Source organism: Cetorhinus maximus, chromosome 18 (genome assembly GCF_964194155.1).
Source record: "Cetorhinus maximus chromosome 18, sCetMax3.hap1.1, whole genome shotgun sequence".
Taxonomy (NCBI): domain Eukaryota; kingdom Metazoa; phylum Chordata; class Chondrichthyes; order Lamniformes; family Cetorhinidae; genus Cetorhinus; species Cetorhinus maximus.
Genome location: NC_135896.1, coordinates 33,459,577 through 33,473,610, shown reverse-complemented (window position 1 = coordinate 33,473,610; position 14,034 = coordinate 33,459,577).

Below are 14,034 nucleotides of genomic sequence, written 5' to 3'. Positions count from 1 at the left end.
CTTGGTACAAATTATAAAAGCAAAATCTCAAAGATATTAACTCTGGATTATTACCTGAGCCACATACAAATTGATATAGGGATAAACAGATGAGAAGTTTAAATGTGTGGCTGAAAGAGAGGTGCAGGGGGCAGGTGTTTCAATTCATGGGCACTGGCAGCAGTACAGGCAAAGAGGGAGCTGTTCCATTGAAATGGACTCCACTTAAACTGTAGCTAACCAGAGAAGTTAAGGATAATTACAAACATATGAACATACGAAATAGGAACAGAAGTAGGCCATTCGACCTCTTGAGCCTGCTCTGCCATTCAATGAGATCATGGCTGATCTGTTTGTGTTTCAAGTTCCACATTCCTATCTAACCCCCGATAATCTTTGACTTCCTTGCCTAACAAGAATCTATCTATCTCTGCCTTAAAAATATTCAGTGACCTCGCCTCCACTGACTTCTGAGGCAGAGAGTTCCAAAGTTGCACAACCCTCCAAGAGAAAAAACTCTCCTCATCTCTGTCCTATAAGGGCAACCCTAATTTTAAAACAATGCCCCCTAGTTCTGGACTCACCCACAAGAGCAAACCACGTCCACCTTGTCAAGACTATTCAGGATCTTATATACTTCAATCAAGTCACCCCTCACTCTTCTCAACTCCAGTGGAAACAAGCCCAGTCTGTCCAACCTATAAGACAACCCTCTCATTCCAGGTATCGATCTAGTAAACCTCCTCTGAACCGCCTCCAATGCATTTACATCCATCCTTAAATGAGCAGACCAAAGCTGCACACAGTATTCGAGATGCGGTCTCACAAATGCCCTGCATAACTGAAGCATAACATCCTTACTTTTATGTTCAATTCCTCTCATAATAAAGGATATCACTCCATTAGCTTTCTTGATTACATGCTGTACCTGCACAGTAACTTTTTGTGACTCATGCATGAGAACAACTAGATTCCTCTGCACCTCGGAATTCTCCAGTCGTTCTTCATTTAAGTAAAACTCTGCTTTTTTATTCCTCCTGCCAAATTGGACAATTTCACATTTTCCCACATTATTCTCCATCTGCCAGATTTTTTGCCCACTCACTCAACTTATCTATATCTATCTGCAAACTCTTTATGTCCTCTTCATGACATACTTTCCTACCTATCTTTGTGTCATCTGCAAATTTAGCTACCATGCCTTTGCTCCCCTCATCTAAGTCATTGATGTAAATTGTAAAAATTTGAGGCCCCAGCACAGACCCCTGCAGGACTCCGCTTGGCATATCCTGCCAGTCGGACAAAGATCCATTTATGGATGTTTTATTTTCTGCCAGCCAGCCAATCTTCTATCCAGGCTAAAATGTTACCCCCTACACCATGAGCTTTAATTTTCCACAATAACCTTTGATGTGCCACCTTAGCAAATGCCTTCTGGATATCCAAGTACAGTACATCTACAGGCTCCCCTCTATCCACCGCACATGTTACTCCTTCAAACAACTCGAATAAATTGGTTAAACATGATCTCCCTTTCATAAAGCCATACAGATTCTTCCCGGTTACCTTGAGTTTTTCTAAGTGCCCACCTATAACCTCTTTAATGATCGACTCTAACACCTTCCCCATGACAGACATCAAGCTAACTGGCCTACAGTCTCCTGTTTTCTGCCTCCCTCCCTTCTTGAATAGAAGGGTTATATTTGCTACTTTCCAGTCTGATGGAGCCTTTCCAGAATCTAGGGAGTTTTGGAAAATTAACACCAATGCATCTACCTCCTCATTAGTCACCTCTTTTAAGACCCTAGGATGAAGTCCATCTGGACCCAGAGACTTATCAGCTCCGCAGCTCCATCAGTTTGCTTAGTACCGCTTCCCTAATGATTGTAATTTCACCAAATTCCTCTCTCCCTTCCACCACCTGATTTACAGCTATTACTGGAATGTTTTTTGTATCTTCCAGTGAACAAAGAAGCAAGATATTTGTTCATTTCATTTGCTATTTCCTTAATATCTGCTATTAACTCCCCATTCTCACTCTCTAGAGGACCAACACTCACTTTAGCTACTCTTTTCCTGTTTAAATACCTGTAGAAACTCTTGCTACCTGTATTTACATTTCTAGCTAGCTTCCTCTCACTTTTTTCTCCTGATTTACCTTTTTAGTCACTCTCTGCAGTTCTTTATTCTGATCAATCATCTAACTTGCCACTCATTTTTGCACAGTTATATGCTTTTTCTTTAAGTTTGATGCTTTCCCTAAATTCTTTTGTTAACCACGGATTATAGGTCCTCCCTTCCAAATTTTTCTTTATAGTAGGAATAAACTTATGCTGAGCATTCTGAAATATCCCCTTAAATGTCTGCCACTGCTCCTCTATTGATCTATCCCCTAGCCCAGTATCCCAGTTCACTTCGGCTAGCTCAGTTTTCATGCCCACATAGTTGCCTTTATTTAAGTTTAAAATACTAGTCTTAGACCCACTCTTCTCCCTTTCAAACTGGATGTAAAATTTAATCGTATTGTGGTTGCTGCTATCTAGGGGTCTTTATCCTGAGGTAATTAATTAGCCCTGTCACATTACACAATGCCAAGTCTAATATAAGGTAAGGTGCCACATAAAAGGTTACTGTACAAGATAGGAGCTCGTGGTATTGCGGGTAATGTATTAGCATGGACTGAGGATTGGTTAACACACAGAAGACAGAGAGTTGGGATTAATGGGTTTTTCCCAGGTTGGAAATACATAACTAGTGGAGTGCCACAAGGGTCAGTCCTCTGCCTCCATTATTTACCATCTATATTAATGACTTGGAGGAGCGGGCAGTGTGTAAGGTATCCAAATTTGCTGATGATACAAAAATTGGTGGGAGGGCATGTTGTGATGAGGATATAAGGAATCTGCAAGGTGATATAGATAGGTTGAGTGAGTGGACGAAAACTTGGCAGATGGAGTTTAATGTAGGAAAGTGTGAGGTCATGCATTTTATAGGAAGAATCAAAAGGCAGACTATTAATTAAATGGAGAGACTCCAAAAAAGTGCAGCACAGAGGGATCTGGGTGATTTTGTGCATGAAACACAATAAGTTAGCATGCAGGTGCAGCAAGTAATTAAGAAAGCAAATGGAATTTTGGCCTGTATTGCTCGGGGATTGGAATTTAAAAATAAGGAAGTCTTGTTACAACTGTACAGGGTGTTGGTGAGACTGCACCTGGAGTTCTGTTTGGTTCCCGTATTTAAGAAAAGATATACTGGCATTGGAGGCAGTTCAAAGGAGATTCATTAGGCTGATTCCTGGGGTGAAGGGGTTGACTTATCATGAATGGCTAAATAGGTTAGGCCTTTATTCATTAGTGTTAAGAAGAATGAGGGGTGATCTTATTGAAATGTACAAGATTTAAAGAGGACTTGACAGGGTAGATGTTGAGAAGATGTTTCCACTAGTGGGGAATCTTGAACTAGGGCACATAGTTACAGAATAAGGGGACACTCATTTAAAACTGAGATGCGAAGGAATTTCTTCTCTTAGAGGGAAGTGAATGCCTGGAATTCTCTTCCCCAAAGAGTTGTGGAGGCTAAATCACTGTAAGTATTTAAAGAGGAGGTAGATAGATTTTTGAAATATCAGCGAGTTGGGGGCTATGAGGAGCTAGCATGAATGAGGAATTGAGGCCTGGGGCAGATCAGCCATGATCTTATTGAATGGCGGGGCAGGCTTGAGGGGCCGAATGGCCTACTCCTGCTCCTATTTCTTATGTTCTTATAACCTGCTCTCTGGTTGGTTCCAGAATGTGCTGCTCTAGGAAACTATCTTGAAAGCATTCTATGAACTTCTCATCCAGGCTACTACTGCCAATCTGATTTTTCTAGTTTATATGTAGATTAAAATCACTCATGATTATTGCAGTCCCTTTATCAAAAGCACCTAACATTTCTTCTTGTACACTTTGTATACTTTAAATTGAAGAGATTAAGACAATTAAAAGAAGAAGCTAACAATTTTACCAACAGAGTAATGTCTGTGGATAGGGAAGATTTAAAAATCAGCAATGGATGATGAAGAAATTGATATAAAGGGAGAAAGTAGAATATGAGAGTAAACTAGCAGGAAATGTTAAAACAGATTGTAAAAGCTTTTACAAAGATGTAAAAAGGAAGAGATTAGTGAAAGTGAATGTGTGTTCCTTCGAGGCAGAAATAGGAGAACTCATAATGATGAATAAGGAAATTAAACGTTAAGAACTAAAAGACTTTAAAAAATGCTTCTGCCTTCACAGTAGAAGACACAAAGAGCATAAGGAAATAAGGAGGAACTAAGGGTCTAATAAGAGTGAGGAACTTAAAATAATTAACATTAGTAAAGAAAAAGTAATTGAGGGTTAATACAACAAACTGACAAACCCCCTGGACCTGATGGCCTACATCCTAAGGTTTTAAAAGAGGAGTTCGTAAAGATAATGGATGCATTGGCCTTAATCTTACAGGATTCCCCAAAATTCTAAAATGGTCCCATGGTTTGGAGGATAACAAATGTAGCCCTGCTGTTCAAGAAAGGAGGGAGAGAGAAAACAGGCCAGAAAATAAGCTTGTTAACCTGATATCAGTATGTAGCAGGGCCTCTGGTAGCAGGTGGCGATGGTGGGGTAGAGCACTGAGCAGGAGAACTGGTTAGCCCTGTGGGCCCCTCCCTGCAGGGTGCAGGGTCTTTGACAAGCTGAGGGATGGAGCCAGGTGCCATGGGGTGTGGGAGAAAGCAGTAAGGACAAGCCCAGGACTTGTGAGTGGCATGAGCCTAAGGCAGCTTGAAACCAGGAAGGGGAGTTGGAGACCTAGTCAAGCCGACTGGCAGCACTCCTGAGTCTAAGAAGCCTCATGAAGGGAGAAGGGAGCAGGATTGCAGCCAGGAGCTGGGCAGCAGCACAAGCCTGGTGAGTCACTGCATTAAGGAGCCGAGGCCCCAAATAGGGCAAAGATCTGGAGCATTGGTGATGAAAATTCTCTGTAAGTAGTTTGTTCCTTGGAGTGATGCTTTCCCTTGAAGGTTTATACAGTTTTGATGCTGGTGGAATAAAGGAACCTGATTCTTTTAATCTTCGTGCAGGCTGTGAGATAAATCTCATGGTACAAGTAGTAGAGAAAATGGTAATCTATTATTTAATCTTTTATTAAGGATCTGGCAACAGGTGCTTAAAAGCCCACAATATACTTAGGCAGAGTTAAAAAACTGTTTGATGAAAGGGAAATTGTGTTTGATAAATTTACTAAACTTTTTCGACGGTGTAACTAGGAGAGTAGATAAGAAAAAACAAGTGGGTGCCATATATTTGGATATTCATGCATAAGGTGCTACACAAGAAGTTGTTACGCAAGATCAAGAATCATTGGATTGGGGTAAAATATCATGGATTTGGAATGGGTGGGTTGTCTTATGATGGAAGGTTGGACAGACTAGGCTTGTATCCGGTGGAGTTTAGAAGAGTAAGAGGTGACTTGATTGAAACGTGTAAGATCCTGAGGGGTCTTTACAGGGTGGATGTGGAGAGGATGTTTCCTCTTGTGGAAGAATCTAGAACTAGGGGCCACCGTTTAAAAATAAGGGGTCACCCATTTAAAACAGAGATGAGGCGAAAATTTTTCACTCAAAGGGTGGTGAGTCTTTGGAACTCTCTTCCTGAAAAGGCGGTAGAGGCAGAGTCTTTGAATATTTTTAAGGCAGAAGTGGATAGATTCTTGGTAAGCAAGGGGGTGATAGGTTATCGGCAGTAGGTGGGATGCAGATTCGAGGCTACTATCAGATCAGCCATGATCTTATTAAATGGCAGAGCAGGCTCGAGGGGATGAATGGCCTACTCCTGCCCTTTGTTTGTATGTTCGATTGAGGATTTGATAATGGACAGAAAAGAGAGTAGAAATAAACCAGTCATTTTTGGGATAGCTGGGTGTAATTATCAATATCCTGGTGACCAGTGACCAGAAACTGAACTGCACCAATCATATAAATACTGTGGCTACAAGAGCAGGTCAGAGGCTGGGATTTCTGCAACGAGTAACTCACCTCTTGGCTCCCCAAAGCCTGTCCACCATCTACAAGGCACAAGTCAGGAGTGTGATGGAGTACTCTCTACCTGCCTGGATGAGTGCTGCTCCTTCAGCACTCAAGAAGCTCGGCACCATCCAGGAGAAAGCAGCCCACTTGATTGGCACCCCATCTGCCACCTCCAACATCCACTCCCTCCACCACCGATGCACAGTTGCAGCAGTATGTACCATATACAAGATGCACTGCAGCAACTCACCAAGGGTCCTTTGACAGCACCTTCCAAACCCATGGCTTCTACCCCCAGAAGGATGAGGGCAGCAGATGCATGGGAACGTCACCGTCTGCAAGCTCCCCTCCAAGGCATGCTCCATCCTAGCTTGAAACTATATCGCCGGTCCTTCACTGTTGCTGGATCAAAATCCTGGAATTCTCTCCCAAACAGCACTGTGGGTGTAGCTACATCACATGGGCTGCAGCGATTCAAGAAGGCAGCTCATCACCACCACCTCAAGGGCAATTAGGGATGGGAAATAAAATGCTGGCCTAGCTAACGATGCCCTACTTGCCATGAAATATTTTTTTAAAAAGCAGAGCGCTGCAGGGATCAGTGCTTGTGCCTCAGCTATTTACAATCTATATCAATGACTTAGATGACGGGACTCGATATAATGTATGCAAGTTTGTTAACTGCACACTTTAGGAAAGAAAGTAAGCTGTGAGGAGGACACAAAGAGGCTGCAAAGACAGGTTAAGTGATTGGGCAAGAACATGGCAGATGGGAATATATTGTAAGGAAATGCAAAATTATCCACTTTGGTAAGAAGAATAAAGAGGCAGAATTGTTTTTAAAGGTGAGAGATGAGCAAATGTTGGTATTTAGATGGATTTGGGGGTATTTGTACATGAATCACAGTAAGGTAACATGCAGGTAGAGCAAGAAATTAGGAAAGCAAATGGTATGTTCTGTTTATTGCAAGTATTAGAGATGCTCTTATACCTGTGCATACAAGGTTTCTGCTAAAGTTATGGCAGCAGGACAGGAGAATATCCAGGGAAATTCCAGCAATTATTTTTCCTTAAACAGGAATAATATATACTTCAAAATGAATTTATGTGTTCTTGTCAATTTCTAGATATCTTTTGCTAAATATCAGTTCCAAACCAAAAACACAATAAATAGAGGCCTTTACAAACTTTAATAATAGAAACACATTGCCATAACGCAATCAGACTTGAACAAGCTGACTTAACAAGATTAATTGGTCAACAAGATGTTATGATTTTCTTGCTTTGTTTTCCCACCAATTTTCTCCCTTCTCTACTTTCCTGGCCATCTTAACTGCTTGCTGCTGTACAATTTGTACAGGAGCTAATTATCCTTTGGCATCTCACCCTGGTGCCCGTTATTCATGTATGAGCCTTGACAGGGAATGGCTGTCAGCTATTCGACATCTAAGGGATATCATAAACATCATAGTTAAGTCTGATCTTGTCCTCATGTGCATCTGCATTCATATGCTTTCAGCGGGTGTTGCTGGGCATTGACCAGTAGAAGAAATCCCAGCTGAATTTTTCTTTCCTAATTATAAAAGTGCTGGGTCAATTGTAGTGCTCAACCGCTGCCCAGCTGGTTGAAGTATAAAAGAAGCAGGCCTTGCTGTAATGATATGGAGCTTCGATGAAATCGCAGCTCAAGTACTGAGTACAGTTTTGGTAGCATTACCAAATGGAGGATAAACTTGCCTAAGAAAAGGTGCAACAAATGTTCACTACATTGGTTCCTGGGATGTGAGGTCAGTTTAATAAAGAGAGATTGAGTAGAGTGGGCTTATATATTCTCTGGAGTTTAGAAGAATAAGAGGGGAGCTCATTGAAACATATAACATATTTGCAGGTTTTGATAGGGTAGATGCTGATCAGCTGCTTCCCTTGGTTGGAGGGCCTAGAACCTAGGGATCATAGTCTCAGGATCAGTGCTCAGCCATTTAGGTCTGAGATGAGGAGAAATTTCTTTTTACAGAGCGTTGTGAACCCTTGGCATTCTCTACCCCATTGGGCTGTGGTTGCTCAGTCGATGAGTATATTGAAGACTGAGATCAAAAGATTATTGGGCACCAAAAGAATCAAAGGATAGGACAGGAAAGTTGAGTTGATTTAGGAGTTCAACCATGATCTTCTTGAATGACAAAACAGATCTAGGGGCCATATAATCTACCATTGCTCCTATTTCTTATGTTCTTTTATCCCCCATGTACATACATTGTGAGAGCAGATAAGAAACAGTTTCTTTTTGTTGAGTAATAATGCCAAGGCAGGCAACAATTTGCTAACATTAAATATCTTTGTAGCAATAACACAACTTTCAGGTTTTTCACAAATTCACTTCTATGTCCAAATACATGTGCTTTCTCTCTTAAAAATCTATGATTACAAACATTGAAATCTGAGACTCCAGATTATAGGAGGCTCTCTGTTTCCAGTTGGGTAGGCTAGGGAATCAAAGTGAGAGATCCTGATGGTGGTTTTTAATAGAAGAAGGCACACACTATTACCAAAGAAAAGCACTGGGGAAATAATAGTTAGAACACAAATACAAATGCTGGTAATGAAATAAATTGATTACACTTTATGAGAGGAAAAGGTGAAAGGTTAGCTCTGTTAGTTAAGGATGACATTACAGTACAGGAGAGAGGGATGACATTAGTTCTAAAGATCAAGATATAGAATCAGTTTGGGTAGAGATAAGAAAAAATAAAGGTAGGAAGTCACTTGTGGGAATAGTTTATAGGCCCCCTAACAGTAACCATACTTTAGGACAAGGTATACAGGAAGAAATAATGGGGACTTGTGGGAAAGGTGAGGTGATAATCATGGGTGATTTTAATCCACATATAGATTGGTTGAATCAGATGAGTTCAATAGAGTTCATAGAGTGTTTTAGGACAGTTTCTTAGAGTAGCACATTCTATAGCCACCATAGAGCAGGCTATTCTAGATCTGGTAATGTGCAATGAGACAGGATTAATTAATGACCTCGTAATAAGGGAGTTCCCAGGTAGTAATGATCATAACATGATTGAATTTTGCATTCAGTTTGAGGGGGAGAAGAATGGTTCAAGGACTAGTCTTTTAAACTTAAATAATATATAAAACAGCAAAGAATGACTAAAAGAATAATGAGGGAGAAATTAGAGTACAAGAGAAAGCTAGCTAGAAATATAGAAACATAGTAAAAGTTTCTACAGGTATTTAAACAAGAAATCGTAAGCAAAATGAATTCAATAAGGGCAATTGTGAGAGTATGAAGAGAGGTGGCTAAAGTGAACTGGGAAATTAGGTTAAGGGATAGGGAGGTAGAAATGCAATGGCAGACATTTAAGGAGATATTTCATAACACTCAGCAAAGATACATTCTAGTGAGAAAGAAAGGCTCTAGGAGTAGGACACATTAGCCGTGGCTAACTAAGGAAGTTAAAGATAGTATCAAATTGAAGGAAAACGCTTACAATTCCGCAAAGATTAGTGGCAGGTCAGAAGATTGGATAGAATATAAAAAACAGTGAAGAATAACTAAAAGAATAATAAGGAGGGAGAAATTAGAGTACAAAAGACAGCTAGTTAGAAAGATAAAAACAGATAGTAAGAGTTTCTACAGGGATTTAAAAGGGAAAGAGTAAGTAAAATGAGCATAGGTCCTCTTGAGAGTAAGTCAGGGGATATCAATAATGGAAGATAAGGAAATGGCAGATATATTGAACAGACATTTTGCATCTGTCTTCACTGCGGAGGATACAAATAACATTCCAGAAATAATTGTGAATCAAGAGATGAAAAGGAAAGATAAACTTAAAACAGTTACAATCACCAGGGAAAGGGTACTAAGAAAATTATTAGAATTAAAAGCTGACAAGTGCCCAGGTCCTGATGGAGTTCATCCTTGGGTTTTAAAGGAAGTGGCTGCTGAAATAATGGATGCATTAGTTTTAATTTTCCAAAATTCCCTAGATTCTGAAAAGGTCCAATCAGATTGCAAGGTAGTGAATGTAACTTCTCTATTCAAGAGAGGATGGAGTCAGAAATCAGGAAACTACAGGCCAGTTAGCTTAACATCTGCCATAGGGAAAATGCTAGAAACTATTATTAAGGAGGTTATGGTGGGGCACTTAGAAAATCTTGATGCAATCAGGCACAGTCAATGTGGTTTGTGAAAGGGAAATCGTGTTTGACTAATTTATTAGAGTTCTTTGAGGAAGTAACTCGCAACATGGATACAGGGGAGTCTGTGGATGTGGTATACTTGGATTTCCAAAAGGCACTTGACAAGGTGACTACACAAAGTAAGAGCTCATGGTGTACAGGGTAACATACTAGATTGGTTAGCTAACAGAAAACAGAGAGTAGGCACAGGAATCAGTGCTGAGACCCCAACTATTTACAATCTGTATCAGTAATTTAGATGAAGGGTCCGAATATAAGGTTGCTAAATTTACTGATGACACAAAGGTAGGTAGGAAAGTAAGTTGTGAAGAGGACATAAGAGGTCTGCAAACGGATATAGATAGGTTAAGTGAGTGGGCAAAAATTTGGCAGATAGAGTATAGTGTGGAAAAATGTGAACTTGCCTACTTTGGCAGAAAAGCAGAATATTATCTAAATAGAGAAAGATGACAGAACTTTTGAAGTATTGAATCTTGTAGGGTGTTATGTATGCCTGCATGCCATTGTAATGTAAAGCTGCTCAGCAGAGCAAGGGTTAACGTGGGACTTGAGAATAGCACCGTCCATGGTATGATGTACACATGGTAATAGACTCTGAAAGAACACTCCAGAGAGAACACTCTAGAAGCAGCTTACCTGCATGGCAACAGCACCCTGCATGACAGTAACCTGGGATCTGTAAATAGTTAAAGACTACCAATAAAGGGTTCATGTTTAAGCACACAAGACTCTCTCATTAATGAGTCACAGCAACTGAACCCAAATTATTACACAGAGATCTGGGTGCCCTGGTACATAAATCACAAAAGTGAGTATCCAGGTACAGCAAGTGTTAGGAAGGCAAATGGAATGTTGTTGTTTATTGCAAGGGGAATGAAATATAAAAGTAAGGATGTTTTGCTACAGTTGTACAAGGCATTTGTGAGACCACATCTGGAGTACTGTGTAAAGTTTTGGTCTCCTTACTTAAGAAAGGAGATAATTGCATTAGAAGCAGTTCAGAGGATGTTCACCTGACTGATTCACGGGATGAGGGGGTTATTTTTTGAGGAAATTGGACAGGTTGGGCCTGTGTCCATTGAAGTTTAGAAGATTGAGAAGATTGAGATTGATAAGATCCTGAGGGGACTTGACAGGATGGACGCTGAACGGATGTTTCCCCTTGTGGGAAGGACCAGAACTAGGGGACACAGTTCTATTAAAAATAAGGGGAGATGAAGGGAAGCTTTTTGTCTGAGAGGGCTGTGCATCTATAGAATTCTCTTCTCCAGGCAGTGGTAGAGGCAGGGTCATTGAACATTTTTACGGCAGAGATAGATAGATAGATTCTTGACTAACAAGGGAATTAAACGGTGTTGTGGGTGGCGGGAGAGTGGCGTTGAGGCCAAAATCAGATCATCCAAGATCTTATTGAATGGCGGAGCAGCTTGAAGGGCTGAGTTGGCTACTCCTCCTAATATGTATGTTCGAGTGTTTGAAATATTTTATACATAGCAGGCCAAGGATTAATCGGCATGTTTGTAGTTGAGGTACATTTGATTGTAATGGAGGGTGTGAAGTTCAGAGGGTCACTGTATTTTGTTTAATTGACTTGGACTACTTAGGCAGAGAAGTTTTTATAGACCAGGCTTGACCAATGTATGGCCTGTGGGTCGGATGTAGCCCATGAAACCCCCCTATGTGGCCCTGGAGCCAGTTTTCAAAATTTCGGTTAAACAGGTGAGTGTCAATGGAAGATTCTGCATGGAGCTGCTCCTCCAATCACAGTCTGTGTTTTTCCCATGTTGGTGAGTGTGCTGAGGGCTGCCAGGCAGGGGAAAGCAAAGGTATGGTGGGGTTGCAGCCCAGGGAGCCAAGCAATGGCAGGGCTGGATATGGGGAGCTGAGCAATGGCAGGGCTGGATATGGGGAGCTGAGCAATGGCTGGGCTAGACATGGGGAGCCAGGTGTGTTGGAACGGGGGAGGTTGTGGATTTGGTGGATCAGCAGGGCGAAGTTTTGGCAGCCCGGGAAGGGCAAAGTCTTGACGGGCCCGGGAAGGGCAAAGTCTTGTCAGACCCGGGGAGGGCAAAGTCTTGTCGGGCCCGGGGAGGGCAAAGTCTTGTCGGGCCCGGGGAGGGCAAAGTCTTGACGGGCCCGGGGAGGGCAAAGTCATGTCGGGCCCGGGGAAGGCAAACTAGCGTCGGGCCCGGGGAGGGCAAAGTCGCGTTGGGCCCAGGGAGGGCAAAGTCCCGTTGGGCCCGGGGAGGGCAAAGTCGCGTTGGGCCCGGGGAGGGCAAAGTCGCGTTGGGCCCGGGGAGGGCAAAGTCGCGTTGGGCCCGGGGAGGGCAAAGTCGCGTTGGGCCCGGGGAGGTTGAAGTATTGGCGTCCCATGGAAAGCAACATTTTGGTGGGCCCGGGGAGGAGATGGCGCCATGGTGAGCATGTGGGAGTTAGAGTGTGTATGTGTGTGTGAGACCGAGAGAGTGAGTGACTGAGTTTGTGTGTGGGAGGGAGAGAGTGAGTGACTGAGTTTGTGTGTGTGAGGGAGAGAGTGAGTGACTGAGTTTGTGTGTGTGAGAGAGTGAGTGACTGAGTTTGTGTGCGGGAGTGAGAGAGTGAGTGACTGAGTTTGTGTGTGGGAGCGAGAGAGTGAGTGACTGAGTTTGTGTGTGGGAGTGAGAGAGTGAGTGACTGAGTTTGTGTGTGGGAATGAGAGATTGAGTGACTGAGTTTGTGTGTGTGAGGGAGAGAGTCAGTGACTGAGTTTGTGTGCGGGAGTGAGAGAGTGAGTGACTGAGTTTGTGTGTGGGAGTGAGGGGGTGAGTGACTGAGTTTATGTGTGGGAGTGAGAGTGAGTAAATGAGTGTGCGTGTGGGATTGAGAGAGTGAATGACTGAGTTTGTGTGGGAGTGAAAGAGTGAGTGACTGAGTTTGTGTGTGTGAGGGAGAGAGTGAGTGACTGAGTTTGTGTGTGGGAGTGAGAGAGTGAGTGACTGAGTTTGTGTGTGGGAGTGAGAGAGTGAGTGGCTGAGTTTGTGTGTGGGATTGAGAGAGTGAGTGACTGAGTTTGTGTGTGGGAGGGAGAGAGTGAGTGACTGAGTTTGTGTGTGGGAGGGAGAGAGTGAGTGACTGAGTTTGTGTGTGGGAGTGAGAGAGTGAGTGACTGAGTTTGTGTGTGGGAGTGAGAGGGTGAGTGACTGAGGTTGTGTGTGGGAGTGAGAGAGTGAGTGACTGAGTTTGTGTGTGGGAGTGAGAGTGAGTAAATGAGTGTGTGTGTGGGATTGAGAGTGACTGTGTGCGTGGGAGTGAGAGTGACTGAGTGTGTGGGGGAAGGAGAGTGAGTGACAGAGTGTGTGAGGAGAGTCCGAGAGAGTGAGTGAATGGGGGAGTGTGAGAGAGTGAGTGTTTGGGGGTTAAGTGCGAGAAATTGAGTGAGTGTGTGGGGGGAGTGCGAGAGACTTAGTGGGTTTGTGGGGGTGAGTGTGTGTCTACCTTACGTCCAGTCTCAGGTTTCTCACTCACTCTCACCACTACACACCAACACGTACACACCCACTCACTGTGGGTGTGTGTGAGTGAGTGAGCACCCTGAGACTGGGAGTGAGCTGGACACACACACACACACAAACACACACACACACACACACACACTGACCCTCTCACACTCTGGTCATATTTGTCAATTACTCTTTTTTTAGCTTAACAATTTATTGCTATGACATTGCTGTAGTTTTGCTCAGCAGTTGTTTCTTTCCTTAAAACCTCAACTTTTTTTCTGAAGTTCAGTTTATTGTTGTGTCAAACCTTATCAT